The sequence below is a fragment of the Lagopus muta genome, chromosome 27 (assembly GCF_023343835.1).
Source record: "Lagopus muta isolate bLagMut1 chromosome 27, bLagMut1 primary, whole genome shotgun sequence".
NCBI classification, from domain to species: Eukaryota; Metazoa; Chordata; class Aves; order Galliformes; family Phasianidae; genus Lagopus; species Lagopus muta.
The window spans coordinates 857,232-882,040 of NC_064459.1; the positions used below are offsets into that span (position 1 = coordinate 857,232).

Sequence of the window (24,809 nt, forward strand, 5' to 3'; positions counted from 1 at the left end):
TTATTGTATTATTTGCAATCAATAAATAGTATTCTTTCTAGCAAATAATTGTTATGTAACTTACATGTGTAGCTCTTAAAATGGAATCTTTTGTTCTTAAGGAATTAAATGTTTTATCTAAAATATTTATAACTTTCACATCTGTTCAGAAGGAGCTGTTGTCTGACTTTTTTTTTAATACATAAAATAATTGTGCCTTCCTTTGGCTGCTTATAATAGATTGTCCGTGCTCCTTTTTCTTCAAGAGTTTCTGTTTTCAGGCCAGGAACTTCTGACTACACAGAATCAGGATTATCACAGCAAGAAGAAAGCCAAAGGTTGTCTTCAAACAGATCATTTTTTTTCAGGGAAAGAAAGATTATTGAAATGTACTTTTCCCTTGAAGTTTCAGAGAGGAATGGTAGACTAGCACAAAGTTTTTTATTATTTTTTCCTTTGGGATAAGAGTCTTTCTGTTATTTTTTTTGTTTTCTCTTTGGAAAAAAGAAAATGGCACCACTTCACGTCAGTTGGTAACTTTTATCACAGGCACAAAATGAGAGGTTGGTTTTCTCCATCTTCTGGATTTCTAACACATCCCTTACTCCTTCCTTACGGTAGAAAGTTGGAACACCCTTCACATCCTGGTTTACGCATAGAGTTCCTCAATGCAAAAGAGTTTTGTACTTAAAATGTTAATCTTTAATTAAAGCCTAATATTTTTTCCCCTTAAATTAAAAAAAGTAGTAGCTTTTCTTATTAAGTTTTTTTAATCTTGTTGGGATCGTTCCACAGCGCTACTCTTTACAAAAGATTTCTTGTTTATTTGGAAACTGTGCAGCACTCAGCACAGAGGTAACAATACTCACTGCAAGTAATGGATAATGCCATCAGCAGAGGGAGAAACAAATGACCGAAGCAATGTTTGGGATAATTACTGTTTTTAAACCTAATTTGTCAAACAGGACTTTCCTATGTGTTACCCTCTTAAACTCTTCCTTTGTTATGGAGAAAAACAGATGCTGTAGATGCAATATGATTGCATTCGGAAGAGATCTAAGTGCTGTGTTTTGACCTGGAGATAAAATGTGTCAAATGAGACCTTTCAGCATCAAGATGCCATGTGGTTTTAATGAAATCTGACAGGTACATATGAATAGTTAACCTGCTTTTCATTTTTCAGAGCTTATTAAAATCATTAAAATACAGTGATAATTATGATCCTTTCTGACTGGTGTATTTATATCGAGCCCAGGGATGTCAGTATACCTAAAGAAGGATTGTATTGTGTTGCTGTTGCAGAAGTTCAGTGGTGCTTATTTATAAGACCTGAATTTGAAATTGGAGGTTTGTGATTTTTTTGGTTGGCTCTGTTGTGTAGGATCTGACCTGCAGCTCTCAATGAGTTTAGGTTTTGTTAAATGTTTTTTTTTCCTTTTCCCAATTTGAATTAGAAATATGAAGTGATCACCTTGTATTCAGGACTGTGCAGAGTTGTAGAATGGCTTGGGTTGGAAGAGACCTCAAAGATCACCTCATTTCTCTGTCATGTGGGCCAAACTGGTTGTTTGTTTGTTTGCGGTTGTCTCCCAACCTCCCAAAGAAAGATGATGGGCTCAAATAGAACCTCAGCAAGGAGCTGATCTTTTAAGATCAGCTTAGGCTCCTTGAGGTGATATTTGTGTGCTTTTTATTCAACCAGCAGGGAACTCTGAGTGTTTTCTCTGCAAAGCTCCAACAAAAGAAGTGAGATTCCCAAAAAGGAGAGCTCTAAGTTTGGATTCAATTTGTATGTAATTTTGTTGGTTCAAAAACGCAGGTATCAGCTTTGGTAAATTTGGATGTGCTGCTGGTAGTTGGTGCTGGCTGAAACCGATCCAGAATGAAGCAACGTTTTTACAGTGATGAAATAACTTCGGGCTTAGTCCTTAAGATATTTGTCTACTCAGCTCATATAGATCACAAAAATGAGCGTAACTCAGCTGATTTCTGTAGGCTGAAAATACGCAGACTTCAATGGAAATCACTAGAAAGATTTCAATTACCTTCATAGTCAACCTCACAGGGATGCTTTTGTCTCCAAATTCTATCCGCTCCTGTGCTAGCCAGCCAGCGAGACTGGGGTCAGGGAATTTAACTTGTGAATCTGTGTCTTAAAGGCGTTCCTCTACATGAAGAGCCCTGTCTAGCTCTGTTTCATGATTTTTAGACGTTGGCAAAATAATCAGTATAATTCTTCCTCAGCACAGATTATGCTGTAAAAGCAAGAAAACAAGCATCATTGATTTGCTTTTGTAAAAAGATGACAAGTTTGTAATGATCACTATTTTTAGAGGTGAAAGAAATGCACTTCTCACTTCTTTGACATTATGTCAATATCTTTCTCCAGCTGTTCTGAACACCTTGATAGCTTTGTTTCTTAAAATCTCTTCTGGAGAAAGATGAGGGGAAAGCTAGACCTTGCTGTTAAAGCAATGCCACATCTCTGTTCTAAATTTCTCTGTTTGATTGAGGGGAAAAAAAAAAAAGAAAATAGCAGTATAACATACTCCTATGAAACCCAACCAGGTCAAGAGTGTGCTTCACTGTGGATAGCCTGGCTGATTGTTTGTGGTAAATATATTTGCTTCTCAGAGGTTGGGCAGTAGGCAATGTAATTTGTTTTAGCTTGCTAAGGTAGGTCACTTGAGCGTCATTGCCTCACCAGAATTTTTGTAATATTCTTGAAAAGTAGAAATGACATTTTCTAATAGGCAGTGAAACACAAAGAGGTTGGTCTGACTTGGTCACAGCCAAGTCCATGTCATATAAGTGAACTATGAACAGTCTGAGGAAAAAATAACAGGTTCATGAAAGACAATGAATGTTATCTGTACAGGTGGTGCTTAACAGATGAGGGCTGAGAAAGAGGTGACTTGCAGATTATGGCAAAGACCTGTGAATTGTGACTATCATGGAGAAACTGAATAGAGAACTAATGTATAGTCTCCCTTTTATAAGAAATAGGGGTCTCCAAATGAAAGTTGTTTGAAACAATTGAAAGGACGTTTTTTTCCACCTTGCATGATTTAACCATGGATTTCTCTGTCACAGGAAATACCAAACTTTTACACATTTTGATGTCTAAAGTCATCACATACTTTAATTTTTGGCTACAGGACAAACTTATGTGTACTTTTTATATTTTGGAGCTAGGATTGAATTTTCATAGAGTCCTTAGAGTTGGAAGAGACCTTTAAAGGTTATCTAGTCCAACTTCCCTGCAATGAACAGTGCAGTTAAATCAAGTTGCCCAAGGCCTGGTCCAGCCTCATCTTGAAAGTCTCCAGGGACAGGTCATTCCACCACATCTCTGTGCCTCACCACCCTCACTGTAAAAGACTTTTTCCTTTTATCCGACTTAAATTGACTCTCTTTAAGCTTGAAACCATTTTTCCTTGTCCTAACACAACAGACCCTGCTAAAGAGTCTGCCCCCTTCTTTCCTGTAGTCCCACTGTAGATACTGAAAGGCTGCTGTCAGGTTTCCCTGTAGCCTTCTTTTCTCTAGGCTGAACAGCCCCAGCTCTGTTGGGCTGTCCTCATAGGAGAGGACATCCACTGCAGCATTTTTTTGGCCCTCTGGATGTACTCCAACAGGTCTTCCTGTACTGAGGACTCAACATCTGGTCGCAGTACTCCAGGTGAGCTCTCACAGGACGGAGTGGAGGAGCATATCCCCCTCCCTCATCCTGCTGGCCACGCTTCTTTTGGTGCAGCTTGGGATATGACTGATTATTCTGGGCTCTGAGGGCACATTGCTGGCTCCTGTCAAGTCTCACATCCACTAGCACTCCCAAGTCTTCCTTGGCAGGGCTGTGCTCGATCCTTTCATCCTTCAGCTTCTACTGGTAGTAGAGGTTGCCTCAACTCAGGTGCAAGACCTTGCACTTGAATTTGTTGAACCTCATAAGGTTCCCCATGGCCCACTGCTCAAGCCTGTCTAAGTCCCTCTTGATGGCATCCTATGCCTCTGGTATGTTGACTGCATCCCACAGCTTGGTACCATCTGCAAGTGTGCTGAGGGTGCACTTGACCCCACTGTTGAAGTCACTGATGAAAATATCAAAGGGTATCAGTCCCAGTACTGATCCATGATAGACACCACTTGTCCCTGATTTTCATCCAGACATGGAGCATTGACCACCCCCTCTGGACTTGATTCTGAAGTCAGTTATTTGTCCATTGACCAGTCCACTCATCAAAATCTGTATCTTTCCAATTTGGAGAAAAGGATGTTGTTGTTGTCAAAAGCCTTACTGAAGTCTAGGTGGATGACATCAGTGACTCTTTTCTTGTCCACTGGTGCAGTTACAGCACCATAAAAGACCACTATGTTGGTCAAGCAGGATTTATCTTTGGTGAAGCCATGCTAGTTCTCCTGTATCACCTCCCTGTCTTCCATGTACCTTGTGGATCTGCTCTATGATTTGTCCTGGTGCAGAGTTGAGATTAACGGGTCTCATTTTGCATGCTAAAAAACATCATCCATACTAAAAAAAATATTTCCAGCAGGTACACAGGACAGTAAGAATGGGTGAGACTTAATAGGAGCCTCACATAAAGGAACCAAACACAATGTGCTGCTGAATCCAGTACTGAAACTTCTTTCATTAACAGCGCATGCACTGAGATGGTTATTTATCTTCTGAAGACTTTAACAGTAAGAAACATGAAGCTGTTGAAGAGCATTTTATTTTTGCCAGAATGAAATCAGGTCCCACCGAGCACTTGTTTACCCTCAGGCTTAATGGACAGGAGTGTGAAAAAGTAGCTCTTCAGAAATAATCGCTCACATGCATTAAGAACAGTATAAAGCCGAAACGATGTTTCATACATCAGCTGTTCTACAAGATTTTGTTTGCTGCGGGGATGCTGAGATGAAAACGGTTAGGGACTAATGCAAATGGAACAAGAAAAGCACTACAAGGAGAATAACCTCGTTACACTGACGGTGTTCAAACTATTAAGGAATTTGTAGCAGTGTGATAGAATGCATAAATTAGAAATCTGCTCTAAGCTTCATTCCTGACTCAGTCACTGAGTCACTGGGTGATCTCGAAAGTGCTCATACCTTCTACTTTGATGCCTTTTTCTGAAAATTGAGGTCATTCCTTCCATTAGGAAAGTAACAGGTGTTGCCTAGCAGTTGTTAGCAGCTGGTTGGAACCGACCATGGGCAGAAACAGCCATGGTTAAAAGTGTTGGCTGCTTGGAAACAATTACCCTTTTTAGGCATACAAAATGAGAAGTGTCAGCAAGCATGTTTAGTACTTAAGATGAATCTTGTCGTCTTTTTGGATATAAGTGTGACTGTGATGGACCAATCTTTAACTCTGCCAGAACTGGAGAAAACTCATTTTCTGAATATAAGCAACCTTCAGCTTCACCATCCACTACTGAGGAAACGACCTATTGAAGTGTCTCCATTAAGGCAGTTTACCAAACTGAAGTTATCTGACTTTGCAAAGCTCCAGCTTCTCATGTCTCTTTTTCATATTCACTAATGCAGATATGCAAATCAGTGCTTCCTTTCCTTGCTAGCAGAGCAGAAGTGGGATACATTACTTCACCTAAACTTCAAAGAGGAGCTCCTCATTGGTTGCTGCAAAACATTGTGAGGCATTGCTTTGGTGAACTTGGCCCAATTCTGGTATTTGAACTGGTTGACAACCTGAAATAATTCAATACTGTAAATTATTTTCAGGTTTTCAGGTTTAGAAAAAAAAAAAAATTGTGCGCCAAAACAATTTGTACGAAGCTGGCTGGAATTTTCATATGTATCAGGCACATAAATGCTGATGCCATTGTTAGCATTAGATCTCCTGTAGCCCTTTTTATTAGGTACAGTAATGGTTCCCATGATGTGCTCCTGTTTCTCAGTGTGTGTGCTGTTCACCAATGCAGACTCGCCTGTTTGTTTCAGTGGGTCTGTTTCTGGTCTGCCACTCACAGTTGCCCTGTCAATGGATTTACTCTGCATACACATTTATGGAGGTGAACTCTGAGCTGGATTCACTACAGTAATTGCTGCTGAAAATGCTGGAGGTGATCTATTAGCTCCTTTTATCCCAACTGCAGAGGACACAAACCCTTCTTGTCTTTTGCTTTCTTTCTTTCTGCATTCTGCAATAAAGTTCTGTGAATTTGGGGAATTTAGTTGAAATTCAGGCATTTGTTTTGTGTTCATGTCACACGTTGTTTCTGCCACAGTTGCTCTCTTTCCCCCCTCAGTGAGTAGCCATCTGAATAAAAGGGGTTTGTGTGAGATTTGGCTCAGCAGTCCCTGCTCTGTCCAAGTGCCAAACATCTTAAAGCCACAGAAACCCACGGGTGAGCCAGGAACAGTAGCTGCTGTGCTTCTGCAACTTCACCATTCTCTTTTCTTTTCTCTTTCTTGCTTTTAACTCCTAGTGATTCTACTGCTGGGAGTAAAGGGGATCCTATCAGCAAGGGGCTTTGTGCATCCAGCGGTGGATTAGACAGCGTTGCCCTGGTTGGCTGCGGTGCTGCAGTGCGTAGGCAGGATGGTGGAAAAGCAGCTGTTCACTGGGATTCGGCTGGAAACTGAAAGGCTGTGCTGATTAAGTTTAAATGCAGGAGTAATTTACGTGCTTGCATTTCCCACCAACGTCTGTTCGTGTAATTCTTTCTCATAGATGTTGACAACACCTATAACAGACAGGTTTTGGTTTGCGCGTTGCAAGGAAGTGTTGCTAGAATGTAATGATAATCATGGAATTGTTTGAGTCAGGAGGAATCTTTAAAAGCCAGTGAGTCCAACTCCCCTGCAATGAACAGGGGCACCTACAGCTCAATCAGGTGCTCAGAGGCTAGTCTAGCCTGACCTTGAATCTCTCTAAGGATTGGGCATCCGCCATCTCTCTGGGCAACCTGTGCCAGTGCCACCAGCCACATGAAGGAGAGCCTAAACTTGTGTTCAGATTTCTTGCCATTGAAAGGAATTGCCTTTTGCTGTTCAAGAATGTGAATAGAAATAGGCTTAAATTGAAGTTTTTCAAGATGCCAAAAATGCACTGCTGTTTCCTTATGGGAAGCCAACCTGCTTCAGCAAGCAATCATGAAGAGTTCTTTCTGTAAAACATAATTCATCCTGCAATTCTTTTTAAAGGACAGACTCCTCTCTTCTTTTCTTTAATAACTAAATTTGGCTTTGCAAGGAGAGGGGCCTTGTGGCAATGGAAAAAGATACAGGAAAGCTGGCAGCGGTTTCTGGCTTTCCTACAGAGATTGTTGCCTTGGGCAAGTCAACTGGTGCTTGTGCTTTTTCGTATGTACGTATATATATATATAAAGCACAAACACAGCCTTCATGATGCCCAGTACTGGCTCAAGATTTTTTTATAACTGCTTGATGAGCAGTGTGCCAGGCACAGATTTTTGTGGCAGCTCTCAGAACCCTCTTCCACCAGAAGGGAGGGGAAGAAAACTTCTAAACTCTGTTTGAACATGAACCTGTGGTATTTAGAGCACTTTGCCTTATCTCAAGCTTAGTGTAAGTAATGACTCTGATGTTATCATCTGGGGTTGGAGATTAAATATTTTCATTATGTCTGGATTCTTTTCTACTCCTAAGAGCATTTCTGTAGTACTGTTTACTAAGCATAATCACTTGGTTGTTGATGTTTATAAAAAAATAAATACATTTTAAAAAATCTTCCTTTTCTAATGTAGTTAACTCCATTACCATTTCCCTCCTGTAATGACAAAAGAGAGAATTGTATTTAATTGAAGTACTACAAAGCAGGGGAAAAAAAAATCTGGTTTTGCTCAGTAAAGAAAGATGGGGAAGAGAATAGATGGTTGGAGAGCAGGAGGATAATAGGAGGGAAGAAAAAGGCCCACCTTCCTGCATATGCTCTTATATGCTATAATGAAGTATTTGGTAACAGGTATGTTGACACAGCCTTACTCCTTAGTAAGGCTTTAAGGGGAACAACACTTCAAATTGATCCTCCTTGTATACGAGCTGCATTAGTATTCTATAGCCACACCAACCCGGTCATCGTCAGCTTGGCATGCTAATTATTCTGTCCCTCTTTTTCTCTTTCTCCCTGCCCCCATCTCCTTCCAATCTGACCATCCACTTCTATCAGTGATATATGGTTTATATCTTCCTAGCCATTATGCTGATGACCCAGGGCAGTGGCTGCCACTTTTGATAAACTGTCAGATTATTTTTGGAACGTCCACATATGCTTTTCTGGAGGTACAATTTAGCGCTATGATAATCTACTAAATTGCTTTCTGTGCTATGCCAACTCTCACTTCTGCTGCTCTTTTTAAGGTTTATGTTGCCAGAAGAAAAGCGTGCCTAGAAAATTTTAGGTAGTGCTGCACCCCGAAGATGAGACCGTTGTATTCTCTACTGGTTTGTTATGAAGTACAGGATTAAATAGCATTTGTCTTCCTTTTTCTTTTTAATTGTATGCATGCAGGGAGTAAAACTACTGGAAAAACGCGTGCCTGATTTCGCCTTAAAAGTGTGTAATGTAGAAACCCCCTTTAATTTTACAACATAATAGTTTGATAGTATAACAGCGTTAGAAAGGTGTAACACTCATGTGATGAATTAGTTTATTTACTGCTCCTCCTCCCACCCCCTCCCCCCAAATAAAGAAAACTGTGGTTGAAAGTTGAGTTTGCTATGCATTGACAAAGGCTGCATTTTCCATTGGAAATACTCTACTCCTAAGAGGTATTTTCATTCCACTGCACTCTTGTTGTTTTTTGTTTTTTTGTATTAGTGGTACAGCAGGCAAAGGGAAAACAGTGAGTGAGTGCTCAGCTCAGGCAGGAGACAAGTGAAGTACGAAGGTGTTGTTGAATTTATGGAGCTTCATCCCCAATGGCTTTGTTATGCAAAGTTCTGACTTATGGATGCCACAAACTGTTTAGCTGCCAAAATAACATTGATTTTCCTGTTAGCAATCTGCATGTCGTGAGTATTACCAAGGGCAAGATTGCTCAGCCTTATATGTATTCCTTCCAGTATTTAAAAGGGGATAATAAACTGGAGTGGAATCAACTTTTTACAAGGGTAGATAATGATAGGACAAAGGGGAATGGTTTTAAGCTCAGAGAGGGAAGGTTTAGATTACATGTCAGGGCAAAGTTCTTCACAGGGAGAGTGGGAAGGTGCTGGAACAGGCTGCCCAGAGAGGCTGTGGATGCCCCATCCCTAGAGTTGTTCAAAGTCAGGTTGGATGGAGCCCTGAGCAACCTGGTCTGGTATTAAATGTGGAAGTTGGTGGCCCTGCCTGTGGTGGGGGATTGGAACTTGATGATCCTTGGGGTTTCTTCCAACCCAGGAGATTCTATGTTTCTATGTGTGAAGTAGTTGGAATTAAGGCAAAACCAAATCCTTGCACTTGCAGATGAACCAGTTCTAGAGGACTGACTTCGCTGTTTTTTGATGCGAAGTCAGGATAGCTCTCTCACTGGGGGATAATGTTGTTGGTATTAAACAAAAGTGGAGTTGTGAGATTGCCTGAGATATTCATCACTCAGTGTGATTCTAGGGGCTTTTTGAGAAGAGGATTCAGAAAGTTCTGTGAGTAAAGGTATGAAGTTGACCTCGGGTGAGGATTATCGCATAATGTTTGCTCCTTGATAAGAAGACAAGTCAAGGCTGACACTAGATTTTATAAACAGAGTGAAAGAGATTCAAGATAAGACCTGTGAACTTGTGTACATTTAGCTTTTGGGTTTTCCTTATTTGGATGAGTCTTATTGGAACAAATGTACAAATGTTATAACACAGATCTTTCAACTTGCTTTTCTTTTCTTGCAGAGCATGCAAATGTCTTGAAGACTTTTTTTTTTTTTTTAATAGTGCTGTGCATAAACTTTCATTTGGTTCATTTTGGGAAAAAATATGGCTGACCTAAATAGAAAAGCTATCTTTGATCTTGCAGAGATTGAACTGTTAGCAAAAATTAATAACTGAAAAATGAACACGTGTGGCATCCCTCCAGAGAATAAAATAGATCTTTGAATCAAAGAATCTCAGTGCAGAAGAAGCCAACTTCTCCCAAAGCTTATAATATTAAGCAAAATGCTCAGAATTTTAAAAAGGGATATATGCCAAGAATATGTAATAAAAATGGAGCTGAATGACCAGGTATCACTAATGTTTTTATGAATACCAACTTTCTATTGTGCGTTGTGCCATTCCTCGTTCCATGTGATAAGTTGAAGTGCATCATTCCTTTTTTGCGGGTGCTACTTGTGAACAGTTTCACACTACTGAAAGGCCTGAAACAAAGAGGTATTCATCTTTGAAGCTGGTCTGGAAACTGATGTTGATAAGTCATTATCTATCACTATGGAAGGTGATAGGCAGACTGCCTGGCTTCTAGCATAGCACTTAGGTATAAGAGATGGAAAAACAAAAGCTTACCCAGAAAGCCTGAAATACCTGGTCTGATTTTTCAGGAATGGTAAGCATTTATTAAAATGTTGTTCTCCTGTCTTGCCTTTTATCTTTGCAGATCCATTTGTCATCTGAAAATAAGAACAGTGTGTTATTATTTTTTCATTTTTCTACTTTTCGCATTTAAACTTTGAGTCCTTCAAACTGCAGGTCCTTTTATATACTGTCCTTACAGCCACGGACTTGGACTTCAAATTGGTTCTCTCTGAGGTTCTCTAATGTAATTAGTGATGGTCAATCTGTTTTACGTCATAAAGTATTTGTAATTCTCTGCCTATGGAAGGCTTAATTAATTAAAATGCATTGAATGTGTCACAGAGCTTGTTCAGTGAGAAGTATGCTGGAAATACCAAGAGTTATTTATTAGTTCATTGGCAAAAATGTTGATAACAACTTGATATTGTGATTCCAGTCCATGGGGTTTGTGTATGAACTCAGATTCCCTAAGAGATCATTTGACCTCATTTTCCATTTATTGATGGTCTGCGTGGCTGGCTCACCCTACTAAGGCATTGTGGTGTGAAATGAAAGATTAAATTAAAGAACCAAAGCGATGGTTTCTTTCTGTACATTGTACCTAGTTTACAAAGATGTTTTACATTACATACATACAAAATTTACATTACATACAAAAGATGTTTTACATTACAGTGTGGCTTATCCAAAAGCAATACGTTTTCCAGCTAAATCTCTCTTTTTATTGTTTTTGTTAGTGAACATGTTGCACAGTAAAATCAACTGTTAATGTTCTTAAATTTGTCATCATTTTTCATCTAGAACTCCAGAGGAGGGATATGTAGACTTTTTCTCCTGTTGATTCCTGACATTGGTAGTAGCATCCAGAAAGGACCTGGGGATAACAAACTAATTATTTGAATTATTTGATTGATCACGAAGCAGGGGCATCGACAGTCAAAGTTCAAGGCGAAAGCTCAGAAGTTCTCTTGAGTTGTGGCACTGCATAGTAGGTAAAAGTGGAAAATTCTGAAATTGTGATTTGTGGTTTCCGTTTCTTTGAAATACATGATAGAAGTCTACTGGTCAACCATTTCTCAAAAAAACAGGACAGGAGAAATTTCAGAGAGCAGACTGCAAGTGAGCTAGATGTATAGGTATTACAGTTGTATGTACTGTAATAGGAAAGCTTTTTTTTTTTTTTTTTTTATTTAAAGGAGCCTTAAGATAGTCAATAGCAAAGGTATTATTTCCACTAACAGTCAAAAAATACATTAACAAGGCACTCTTTCAGGAAAGAAGCATGTTCTATGAAATATTTTAGTCTTCTGCCACCTACCATTGTAGTGCAACAATGGCTGCACCTACTTTGTCCCCATACAAGCATTCTGTCTTGTGTACTCATGTACTGAGCCTAGAATGCACCCTGGAAGGATGCATGATTTCATTATCCTTGAGATAACAGGCATCAGTTTGTCTTTTCTGTTACTGTTGAAGTAACTGTTGTGCACAGTTTTGTATCTGGATAAAACACACTATGAATTACTCTGCATCTGTTCTTGATGCTAATCCTATTACTAGCAACAGGATTAGTTCATAAAGAAAAGGGCTGTACTGGTCTACTCTACAGGCACTGCTATGAAAATTTAGCAGAGCTTGTACTCAATCCACCACTTCTTCACTCTTAAACATTGTACCATACCTAATGCTGGCAACTGCTGAAATTCAGTGTACTGAAATGTAAATTTATAGCAATTCTGAAAGGGCTATTTCAAACTATTTAAAATCATTGCATCTTGGTAAATTTTTAGCTCTATACATTGCTAAACTGTGCCAGAAATTATTTCAAAATAACTTTTTTTTTTTATGACTGATTTATTTCCATAACTGAAATCAGGCCATGCTACCTTAATGGGAAATTATCTTATGTAACTTACATTTTTTAGAACCATTTTTCACAGCTTTGTCGGCGTTGATCATAGCTGGTAGATCAAACAGTGCAGAACCTGCACACTTCCTTGGGGATTCTTCAGTATGGCAGTGAGACTTGAACACTGCTACACATGCTGTAGAGAGGAACGCTGCTTGTCCTGCCCAGGGTGATTCTTGCTGTCCCTCTACTTTATTGCTTTTAATTATGCATTGGCCATCATTCTGATCTGAGGTTACCACTCTTCTGGATGCTACTTGTGTGGACAAGTGTGTTGGAAGGCTACCTTATTTCCACGTGCCTCAGTTTTCTCACCTGAAAATGGCAAGAAAGATGCTGAATTCTTACCAGAGAAAGGGAGATGCTTAAGATTATTTTACTGCCATAGAATTCCTGTGCATTTCTCATTCAAGTCTCACTGGCATAGGAATAAGGCTGATGTAATCAGATGAAAAATCTAAACTTTCTTTAATTTGTCATTGTTCACTTTCTGTGTTCCTGAATTGTGTGTGGAGGTAACAGGGAAAGTAGCAGGGATAATATCTGTGAGCTGCAGCATTCAAGATTTGAAGGGAGCAGAGAGACATTGATGTTTATGCAGTTATTTCTGCAAACCTGTATCTGCAGATTCTCGATGTAAAACTACAGCAAATGCCAACAACACTCTTTCCATTGGCTTTGCTGCATGCATTCCGCAGATGATGGGAACTAAGTTGACAAAAGCAGCATTTTGTCAGTGGTGCTACATCTCTTGGATTCAATATGTCAGGACCAGACAGTCGTATATTTTTCTCTCCCTCACTTCCTTCCTTACTCTTCTCCTTGTTTTCACCCGATGTCTTTCCCCATCTCTTTCTTACCCGAATAGACTGAATACACAAACCCAAGCCAAATCATTCCTATTGCAGCAGTGCTGGCAGCGTGCTTATTGCAGATATTTAATTTCAATTATGAATAAAGGGGCCTTTTATCATTTCATGCTTCCACATCTGATCCAGATTTTTAAGAGTGGTGATCTTTGCTTTCCAAACAGGAATGAGAGAAGCACCTCACCAAAAGAGAGCAAATGCTGTCATTTGACCTTTTCAGCCTTTGGATTCTGTGTGCATCTGACTTGACCAGACAGGTCTGGGGAAGAGAAAAATTAACAGCAGATGGATTTATGAAAAGAGCTCAGTGGCAGATGGTGCCTACAGATATTTACGGACATGTTCTCGGTTTTACAGGGTGGGTTTTTTCCCCTTTTAGCAGCACTGTTAGTACACAAGTATCTGTGTGTGTGTTACAACATGATGCTGGCAAATAGGGACTAAATTGTTAGCAAGAGAAGAAAACTTGAGGACTCCTAATATTGAGTTGGAGTACTTCAGAGTTCATGTTTGCTCGTGGTTTAATCCAACAGCAAGCAGCAGCAGGAGGAATCTTTTTGGGCTCCTTCATGAGTGACCATTTTTCTGAAATGGGTTCATCTTTGATATACAGGGTTTATATCTTCTGATGATCACTGTTACTTATACAGTTAAGAGCTCTGACTGGCTTTCCACTAATGCTTCAGTTTTGTACTTTGATAATGAAGATAATGATGCTGGACTTGATTACGAAATGAGCTGAGTTTCATGGCTTAAAATGTTTCTGTATATGGACTAGGTATAATTAATTTCTTTCTGTTATTACATGCAAAATCCTGTAACAGATGGACTAGTTTAATTTGGCAGATAATTTATCTGACATTTCCCTCATCAATCATTAAACAATTGGTATATTTCTTCATTGTGTAGTCAGCTTTAAATCCTTTTTTGTTAGATGATTCACAGCATGCTGATAGGATTGGTCTAGATCCATCGAAATCAATGAGGAGATTGACTTGAACAGGCTGTGAATCAGACCTCATTTTTATACCAGTTGATCTCAGAAGATGGCATAATTAGTGAGGAAAATCCAATTCATTTTAAGTTGTGTCTTGCTTTGTAGTGGGATTTTTTTTGAGATGTTTCTCTGCATAAAGCATAGATACAAGTGAAGCAAATGTTGATTTATCTCCATTTGCAAGGACCTTTGTTGGAGAGCATGTTGCTGTGACAGTGATAACTGTAGATGATTTGTGAAGGAGTGCAGAGTTATGGCTTTACTACTGAAGCCCACTGAAACATCCCATTCCCTTTACTCCTTCAGTAGTAGACACCTCAGGTCATGGAACAGAGCCACGATACTTGATAATTTTCATAGTGTGCAAGCTACTTGATGTTTATTAAAACTTCCTCCTCCCAAGACAGTGATTTTTTTTCCCTATGTAATTTTTGGGGAATGCTTGAAAAAGGTGACCTAAATGAACCCTACAGTCTCATTAAATAGTGGAAACAGATAAATCTTCTCTTTGATAGTCTCTTGAATTTTTAAGTCTTGGAGTTGATAATGCCCATACTATAGATGTTGGAAATATGAATATTTCAGAAGCGGGCCATACCTTTTAAGTGGGGTGATTTGAATAAATGATTTCACTTTTCTTCTGCCTTTTAATTAAAACTACTGTGGCATAGGCTGCGTACTTCAACAGATCTTATTTTTAATGAATTTCATTAGGAGCTATTAGCTTTCCCAGTATTACTTCAGATTAACTCTCTCCTTTCTAGGATTTCCTCCACGTTTTGCTTTATCTTACAAAACCATTTGTAATGAAAATAGCCAGATCTCTTTTCCTTCCTCCCCTCTTTATTACATCAGTATGCACCGCAAAACCAGTGGCTTGTACGTCCTAAGCTAAGATAATGAGACCAATATTAATTCCAGTACAGCTGCTACAGGCATGTAAATGAAGCTTTCATCTGTCCAGCAAAGCAGCACTGAGATTTCCAAAGAACACCCAGGCTAAGCAACACAGTCAGGGAGATAGCAGAGGTGAGGGTGAGAGAGAAGAGGGTGTGCTAAAAATGGCCGAAATTTAAATGTCCTGAATTAATATTTCCTGCTAGAATCAATGCTGTTATTATCCTCTGCATTCCTTACTGCAAGGACATTTTGTTCTCGTTTATCCCTACGGATTGGGATGTAGTAATAATTGTCCTGTTAGTGCTGCAAAGGTCACTATGTGAATCCCTCATACAGTTTTCTTAACATGCTAGCTTTTAACTCTGCTGGGGGACACACATTCTAGGTTGTGACCACAGGGTGGAGAGCAGGTTGGAGCAGCTTGATTCATCTAAAAGCTGTAAAGTGTGCAATATGGCAGTGCACAGGCTAGTTAGCTCAGCCTCTGAGCAAAGCTGATTAATCCAGACAGTGTTGTGCTGAGCATGACTCCATTACCTTGAGTTCTGGCAATTGATGGGGCTCAAGTATCTCTCTGCTCTGTTTTTCTGCATGTGGGGCAACTGCACATGAAGAAAACTTATAAGGCAGCAGTTGGATAAAACAGGAGGGAAATGTGGCCACGTGTGGTCTCTTATAATGCATTTATATTTTACCAATGAGCAGAGGCTTCCCAGAGCTCTAGAAAATAATTGTTTGATTGTTGGACTGTTTTGGGTCGGTTGTTTTTTCTTTCTCTTTTTCTTTTTCTTTTTTTTTTTTAATCAGATTTCTTCTATGTGATGGTGCAAAAAGGAATTCACTGCAGTTATAACAGCAGACTGAATAATTCTGCATTGTTGTAGAAAGATGGCCCATTCAACATATAACTCATATTTCTGCTTTTGAATGTGCTTACTTCCAGTCCTCTTCAGTAAAGCACTTAAGCATGTATGAATGGCTTCAGTGGGGTTTAACCATATGTTAAAGGTAAGCTTGCTTTAAATGCTTTGCTGAATTGAGGACTAAATGAAAGCAATATGCAGAACCTTTTGACAAACATCCTATTTCTCTGCACACAAGTGGTCCATTATTATAGGTTTGAAACCTACAGGGAGGCAGGCAATGTATGTCGAGTAAATTACAGTGCGATCTGATTATTGTAACGTGCTCACTTCCCTGAGAGGTGGCTCAAAGTTGCCCATGCAGGATGTCCCTTTTGACAAAGTTTTATGTCAGCAGCAGTAACGAGGAGATGAACTCAGGTATGTTTTTACAGTATCTTTTCAAATAAAAAGCGTATTTCAAATGCATACATCTCTCTTTAATATAACTAAGCCAGGAATAAGCAGGGACTCCGTTTGGCAAGTACCGCTGATCTTTGATGAAGTTGGAATCCAGATATCCATTTTCTTCAGATCTCTATCTCTGGTATACATTAGGATGATATAGCTGGTAGATGAGCTCTATGTGTTATTAATCCTTCAGGTTACTGCATTTTAATGGAAATGTATCTGAAGGGATGCAAGTCATAGCCTTGGAGTTCTGAGGGATTGATCTGAGATTGTGAGGTTGAAAGTCTGAAACGAACTTTTCATCATTGCTGTAAGTAAAATGAAAGAGCAGAAGCAAATCTCACAAAAACACATGATTTGGAGGTAACGGAGGACATTACAGTGGATATTTCAGTTCCCCAAAGCTCCACAGATGGTACTCCAAATCCAGGGATTTTCCTGTCTCATCCAACAGCCGTCCCTTGGGTTGAACTCCACTTTGCTCCACAATTCTGATACAAGATGTGTGCTGTTTCTTTAACAACTTCATGGGATATCTGGAGCAAGGAAAGCCTGGAAATGCCTGTTGCTTTGATGCCCACGCTTACCTTGTGCAAACCAGGCAGAGAAGGGACTCCAATGGACTCCAACCAAGGTCCTGTGTTTGGGATCAGCTTTTTATTAGTCTTGAAAGGGGAGGAAAAAAGCTTTGGTGCTTCTAAGTCTTTGCATTTTCTTGTACACTTTCACCCTGTTTTATTCATCATTAATACAATACCTAATTTTGACAACTGGCTTATTTTAGTTGCCATGTTGGCATCTATTTTGGCCACCCATGTAAAGAACTCAACACTCCCACTGTTACTAAAAGGGGAGAAGAAAAGGGAATTCCTGGAGCAATTTCTGGTGAATGTACAGTATGATGCGTAGGATGGACCAAGCAGTCCCTTAGGAGCTATTTAAGAGCTTTTACTAGATGATGAGCATAAAAACAAGGTTTTACATACCTAGGATTTTAATAAAAACCTGTAAGATCGAACACAGTCTTGAGGGAACTTGTCCAATCTCTCAGGTAAATAAACTTGTTAACAAAAGATATTTCCTTAAGCATTGCAGGTTTTTGGACAACTGTAATCTATGTTTAAATAAGAGACCAAAGCAGCTGTTTCAGAATTATTTCAAAATGGGTCAAAGTATATTTTTATAAATGTGAGAAAACCTTACTAACTTGCTAAATGCCGTTCACCCCAGAAGGGCCTGCATGGATTCCTGTGTTATTCTGTGCTATATTCCCTAAGGAACATGTTCTTACCAAACAAGCAGAAGCGAGAAAAGTTGTTAGACATTTCTCAGCATGCTAATGTTGGTGCTTAGCCTGAAATTCAAAGGATGTCTTCGATAAACCAGTCTTAATAGAGGCCAGAAAACATCACAGGTGACTTGTGCCATTCTTTTCAATAGGGACTTTCTCTTGAGAGGTACTTTGCATTATCTTAGATGCACAGCATATGTAACTAGTTGCAAGAGAAAAGCTTTGCCCCAGTGGAAAGACAGGTGAGAACAGGTAGGGGAGGTAACTTGTCAGAGTGCAGACAGAAATAGAAACCACATTTCTGGGTTCATCCCACTCTACCTGCTCAGTGATGTTTTTGCTGTCTCTTTTCCCGTGCTTTATTTGCTGCGTTTTGCTGGTAATAGTGCTCTGTTTTGTTGGTTTTTTTTTCCTCCCAAACTAGTGTAGGTCAGCATCTTTAAGACATTCATAATCACAATTGAGTGTTGACTCAAAGAGTTATGGATCACATAATTTCTTGTAGCAGAGCCTTGCTTTTTTTCCCCTCAAGGCATTTCTTGCTGAGCGTAATCTTAAATTATGTGAGAATTTAACTCTAATTGATGGGCTTCTTTAGATTGACAAACAACTGCAGGAATAGGCACTAAAAGCAATGAATGAGGTTTTAACAGGTATTAGTGGTAGGTGAATTTCTTGCTCCAATTTATAGGAGGGAGAGGAGGTTCTTTTACAGTGAAACAGTGGTTCAAATGTTGGTCCAACCAGTTTATTACAAATATTAATTAGGGAAAGGGGGAAGGGGAGGACGGACACTATTATGAATTATGGTAATGGGGAAGGGAAGGAGTAGCATAGAAATATAGAATAGAAAAGATAGAAAAGAAGAAGCAAGGAGTCTTCTTAGGAAGCAAGAGGGAGATAGTCACCACCATGGATCTAGCGAGTTTCACAGTTCAGTCTTTGATCTTCAGTAGTAGTGGGTCGTCGGGCATTGTTGTTCTGTTGATGACAATGATAATGACAACCATGGTGATGATGGCCCCTTTTCAATGCTTTCAAAGTGGTCAGCTGTCTTTGGAGTGACAGCTCAAATCCAAAGTGGTTCAGTCAGCTCTCCATGGAGTAGCAGCTTCTAGCTCTGGGATCTCAACAGAAACTCCTTTGTTCCCACCTTCCAGGCCTTGCCAGCAGATAAGAGCAGGGATGCCAATCTGCATCCTGTTTTTCACAGAACACGATGGTATCATTCCCCAATTTTCCCATACTTAGCTGGAGCTGTTTAGTCACAGGCCAGATCTTCTGCCAGTAAACGCTCCTGAGCATTCTCTTCTGCTCTTCTACAGAGCAAGCAGCTCTGGAGGAAGGGGCTTTCAAATGTTCCCAAAGTGATGTCGATTGTCACACGGTAGCACCCATCACTTGCCTCCTCAACAAATCAGAGTCTTATCACAAGAAATACCTCAGGAAGTAAGCTTTTTTTCTCCCCCTGACTTAGAAACATAGAATCATAGAATTACCAAGGTTGGAAAAGATCTCCATGACCATGTGTTCCAACTATCAACCTATTACCAATATTTGCCCACTAAACTATGCCCCTCAGTACAACATATATGTTTCTTGAACACCTGTGGGGTGGTGACTCCATCATCTCTCTGGGTGGTCCATTCCAGTGTCTGTCCACTCTCTTGGAGAAGTTTTTCCTAATGTTCCACCTAAAAAGGTTTGCTTCAACTTCTGTCCTTTGAATATAGTTTCCCCAGCTGCTGGGAAATGCAGCTAGTTTCCCTTCTCTGAATCCTTTTCTTAGAATTCTCTTGAGCACTTTTACTTGATGGAGCAAGAGTTTGCCCTGCGTGAAAAAGGACACGAAGAAATTCACTGTGGGGTGATGAGCATGGAACAGGGCAGAGGACATGGCCAACATGCCAGAGTTCAGGGAGTGTTGGGACACTGCTTGCAAACATAGGGTTTGGGTGGTCCTGTCTGGAGCCAGGGGTTGGTCTAAATGGTCCCTGTGGGTCCCTTCCAAGCCAGGACATTCTTTGGTTCAGTACTGCAGGGAACAGATGAGGCAGGCTCATAATGTTGTATTCCCAGGCTGAAGGAACCTGTCACCACTGAATGTGAAAACTTCCAACAGCACTTTGATTCTGAGAGGGAAAGCCAGAGATGCAAAAGGGGATGATCAGATGCTGAAATTACACTGTGAAAATAATACAGTGTCCCTCTCTGTCAGCCCTCTGATGAGTGTTCCCCACGCCTACATAATGCAGCATCTCAGGGTGTTAGGAGGGCATGGCCAAGAACATCATTTCCTTTGCTGAGAGGCAGCGTTTGTGTCAGCTGAAAATCATTGGGTGAAAACATCTCAATTTGAAATTTAGTCTTAACATCAGGGAAAATGACTGAACACTCAATTTTGATTAATTTCAGGAGACAGTAATGGAATCTTCTGCTCTATTGTCTGAGGTTCAAGTAGGAACCCGCCTCGTGCTATTTGATAAGCATTTAATTCCTGTGGTCATTACGTATGGTTGTAATATAGTTCAGTGTTTCTGTTCTAAAAGAATGCTAAATTCAATCTCTGTAATGCTTTGACTTTTCTCAATTTGAGATCTGGGTGGTGTTTTTTTTCCTGTAGAAACTTTTTATTTCCAGAAAACAGATATTCTGTTGCCTGGTTGCTCTTGGAGAGTGGGTAATTCCATGTTGTGAGGGAGTTCTGGAGATAAATAATGGAAGATGTTAATTTATTAAGTTAGAATAAGAGTCACAGCCTTAAAAATGGGTACTTCCTAACAACATATATACTTCACAACAGTTTGACAGTTTTGCCGATGTGTTAAAATACTCTCAGGCTTTTTGTACAAAGGACCTTGATAGAGATAACCCCTTACAGCTTGTGTGAGTCTTATAAAACAGAAACGAAGATTAAAAAAATGAATTAAGAATGAATAATTGGCCTCCTGAGTATGAAGATACTGTCTGTTTTTAAAGGACATTTGTGTGTGCCAAAATTGACCTTTTCCTGAGCAAAAAGTACATATCTCTCTGTCTCTAAAGAAGAAATAATTGCCAAAGTTATTTGTGTCACAATAACTTATTAATCTGGAAGGACGAAGACACTGCCCAGAGGTCATGTATGACCCAGTAATGAGACCATCAAGCATCGCTGTAAATAATTAAACCAAGACACATTACTTGGAAACCCTTACCCCCCCCCCCCCTCAAGCACACTGAAGTTCCTTCATTTTATAAATAATTTCTATTGCATGTAGATCACCTTCAGTAGGTCTAATCCTTCTCCTAGAGTCACAATCTTTGCAACGTTTGAGCATCATCAAGATAAAAAAATCTTCTCCTTATTTTTAAGCACCTTTTGCTTTATTTCAGTTTGTGCCCATTCCCTTTTGTCTTGTTTTTGGGCAGCACAAAGACCTGTCTCTGTTGTCCTCTCCTTTCCATTGGGTTCTCAGGCACATGGGTGTGATTATGCTGGATCTTGTCTTCTTGAGGCTTCCTGTGTCTCCTTGGCTGACAGGTCCTTCATAGAATCATTAAGGTTGGAAAAGACCTCTAAGATCTCCAAGTCCAACCCCAACCCATCCTCATCATGCTTACTGATCATGTCCCTCAAAGCTGCCATGTCTCCACATTCCTTAGACCACCTCCACAAGCAGTGTAAGTGTTTGCATTACAAACTTGAGGGCAAAGTGAGTGTTTTTTGTGCATCACTTCAGAATGTAAATAGGTAACAAAGTACTCAAGCTGATCTGGTTCTGCTAGTGAGCATCCAGCTGGGACATGCATAGCACCACTTCATGTGCACTCAATCAGTGGAGGATGTTTGTTATGAATGCAGACAAAGAATTTGGGCTTTTTGGATCATTAACAAGAGGTTGTCTTGTCTGGCTGTGAAGTGTTCCATTCAAAACCTCACGATTCAATTCCCAAAGATGACAGTTACCAGGTTTACCTGAGAGGCACATTATGACTCTGAAGTTACTCCTTGCTTTATCACTGTGGACAGAGTAGCGTGCACATTTCTGAAACATTTCCTGAGGGTTTTTGTCAGTCTATCCTTTATTATTGTTGGGATTTAAACAACAACAACAACAACAACCAAAAAAAAGTGTTGAAAGAGTCCAGCAAATATCTTTTCACCACCATTTAATATGCTTGGTTCCTAAACAATTGCAATTGATTTTGTTTGGTCTTGCAAACACAAATTATCCCATAATCATCTTAGCCTTGCAGCCATGCTTACATTGACTTGTTTGTGTTTTAGAGAGAGAAAATGCAGGCATTGTCATGAAAATAAGAAAGGTTAGAAGCAAATAAAAGGTGGCGGGATTTTTTCACTTTCCTAATTGGCAGGATGTGCGCTCACTTCAATTAATTTTCATTCTTACAGCATATTTAGTACAAAGCAAGGAGTGAGGTAAATTTCAGAATTAAATAAATGACCTTTAGTTTTGCTTTTGCTTGTGGTTTCTGCTAAATGGTTATTTCAGGGTTCATCAGTGACAATCTCTTAGACTGTGATTGCTGCTTCTACTCAAAATGAGTACACACAGCAGAATGCTAAAGGGACAGTATTTTTCAACCACAATACATTTCTCTACAAGCAAAGCTTTGTGGTTCAGTGCAATCAAAGTCCTGCAGGATGAAAATGTACAGACAATTACCATTTTTGAAAAACAGCATTTCCTTTGACAGCCATCTAGATAAAGGGGGGGGTGTGTGTTAGTGGTACTTTTAAGACTTTTTTTTTTTGCTAATACGCTTTACTTTTCAAATGTCCTTATCTCAATTTTTCTGTACTCATTAGCTTTGTAAATGATTTGGATTTCTTCTGACAGAATAGCAAAGGTGGTAAAACCTATCACATAGTGAAAGCCTACCAGCAGACACTGATGTTTTAAATGGGACCTGTATCCAAGCAGCTGTCCAAACCCCAAATTGCCTAAAATAAGTAAAAATTGGTAGGGTTGAATCAATAGGGGATCTTGCTGTGAGCTACAGGTATATAGCACATACCCTTTTATTTGTTTCATACAGTTACAGTTCTCTAAGTAGGCTTTACCAGAAGGCACAATAATAAAAGAAACTCAAATGGGTAATAATCGCAGGCTCCGGAAAAATGATCCTGGTTGTGATACAGCATTTGCTGCTATGGTGGCATGGGTTATGATGGCACAGCCAGAGAACCATCATGGCACGTGGAGAACAAGCCTGGCTTCGTGCCTGTGCCGTTAGCATGGTGAGAAATACTGCAAAGCCTGCAGGGCAATAAGTAGAGCTATTTCAAAACAGAGTGAGTTTTTCCATGGCTTTTTGTTTTTTTAAAGACAGTGGGATTATCCTGAGCTGCTCCGGATTTACTCCAATATAATATATGCTAGAACATGGCCTGAGCTGCCTCCAGATGCATTCTGCGTGTGATGGGAGCATTCAGAACTTCAGAATAGTGGTTTTGTAAATCAGCCATCAGTTTTAAGTTCTGTTCTGTAAACATCAGACACACTACTGTAGGACTTCAAATCGTATGTAAGTTCAAAACCAAGTTGGACTCAATGATCCTTATGGGTCCCTTTCAACATGGGATGTTCTATGGACTGTTTCATTAAGTCTTTCTCTTACATAACGTGTTAGGCTGTTTATGTCAAGGCTGAAGCAGGGACAGCCAGAGCAGGTTGCCAGGGCTGTCCAGGCTATTATCCAGGCTACTTAGTTAGCTTCGGGTAGAGCAGTCCAAGTGGGAGTTTATTGATGCTGGAATTTGGTGCCTCTTTAACATAATGCTCTGAAAGGGTGTCAAGTAGTGTTTTCCTTATGGCTAACACAAATGTCCAGTTGCTTCTGAATCTTCTTTTCCAGGAGCAGGTAGGAGCAACTCTTTTAGGACAAGATGAATTGAGCACTGCAGTAGGTAAAGGATGCTCCTCGCCACGAGGAAATAATCTCCCAAGCATACATTAATAAAAAATGGATGTACATAAAAAGATTTTGCCCCTTTTTCAAAATACTTATTCCTTCTTAATTTGAAGACATTGGTAATCGCTGTAAAGTTTCGTGATTATTTTTAATCTTGATTCATAGGTTAATGAGATCCTGTGGCGATAAATTTCACTAGTTAGTGTGTTAAATAAGAAAGGACATAAAAAATACGTTTCCACAACCTGCTGAATGGTATTTTCTCCGATGAATCCCTGAGTTCTGATGGGGATTTCTATTTTTTTGGAAGATTGTTTTTTTCTTTTTCCCACAATTCTTCTCTTATTTCACTCTCTTGCAAAATGTATAAACAGATGATTTTTAAAAAAATCTTACCGTGTTTCTGATCATTTGTTTCCTACTTTTATGTGATAGGAACAAAACTGTGTGTTTACATTTCATCTTTTTGGTTTGTTTACGTTATCAGCTCCTTGATCAACATTATCTGTTAATCTTTCTGCAACTTGTCCCCTTGCCCATGACGGTGACTTCTAAATGCTACTGCAATGCAAGCAAGAAATAATACTATACTTAAATCAGATAAATAATAATGTTCTCTGCAGCTGGTGTGCTTTCATACCCTCAGTGCAGCTTTGCATTGAGCTGAAGTCTCAAGGCTGTGCCTGGAGTCAGTGAACAAAATGAATAGCACGGTTCTTCCACAGCCAGGATAATTTCCAGTAGGACATCCGTAATTGCTGTGAATGCAAGCAAATTAGTGATGTTAGTGCCACATGCTTGTTAACTTTGATCAGCAGTTACACCTGCCGTGGTGGTATCAGTAGGTAGAAAGAGAAGGAGATCAGAAAGTTTTCATGCCACAGAACCCTTCAGCTGTCATTCCGCTCTGCTGTATGAGAGGGGAAGAGAAGCTAATGATGCAGGAAAAATGACCACCAGCAGCTGCTGGATCCCACTGGCTTCCACAAAGGTTTTCAGAAGAGGACAGCTACAGGCTGCCGTTCTCAGCCTTTCCTGCCATAATCGATGAATGAGAAAGGAAATTACCTTTGGTCAGACTCCAAAGGCTTAGAAGAAACCGGTTTCATACTATGGTTGGTACTCAGGAGCGCAGCTGTGGGAGATAGTTAATGCCTTCACT

General features: G+C 39.7%; 1 protein-coding gene across 2 annotated transcripts in view; it reads left to right on the top strand.

Moving 5' to 3' along the window:
* LRRTM4 (leucine rich repeat transmembrane neuronal 4) overlaps positions 1-24,809 on the top strand; it is a 433,443-nt gene that overhangs the window by 195,690 nt on the left and 212,944 nt on the right. The gene's annotated exons all lie outside the window — the stretch shown is intronic.